The sequence below is a fragment of the Charadrius vociferus genome, unplaced genomic scaffold (assembly GCF_000708025.1).
Source record: "Charadrius vociferus isolate BGI_N301 unplaced genomic scaffold, ASM70802v2 scaffold486, whole genome shotgun sequence".
Classification (NCBI taxonomy): domain Eukaryota; kingdom Metazoa; phylum Chordata; class Aves; order Charadriiformes; family Charadriidae; genus Charadrius; species Charadrius vociferus.
Genome location: NW_009648965.1, coordinates 201,834 through 202,228, shown reverse-complemented (window position 1 = coordinate 202,228; position 395 = coordinate 201,834).

Genomic DNA, 395 nt, shown 5'->3' with positions numbered 1-395 from the left:
CGGCGTGACAAGGGCAGGCTGGGGGTGTGTTGCCCCCCCCCCAACTCCAGCCCAGCCCTCAGGGCTCACTGCGTGCCATCACTGCTAAAAATATGCTGCCGGCAGCAGGGCAGCCCCGTGCGCGGGAAGCTGTGGGCAACGGGGCGGGCGTGCGGGGCTATTCTCAGAGGGCTGCGGGACTATTCCTGGCCGGTCAATATTGATTCAGCCAGCTCAGGTGCAACAGCTCAGCCCGGCAGCACCGTATTTAGGGCCCGGCGGGAGGCGAGGCGGGTGGCTGAATCGGGACCATTGTCCCCGGGAGGAAGAGGGCAGGGAGAGGTGAGCTCTGCTGTAATCTGCAGCAAGCGGCTCCCCCCCGCCGAACCCCGCGGAGGGGGGGCACCCCCAAGCGC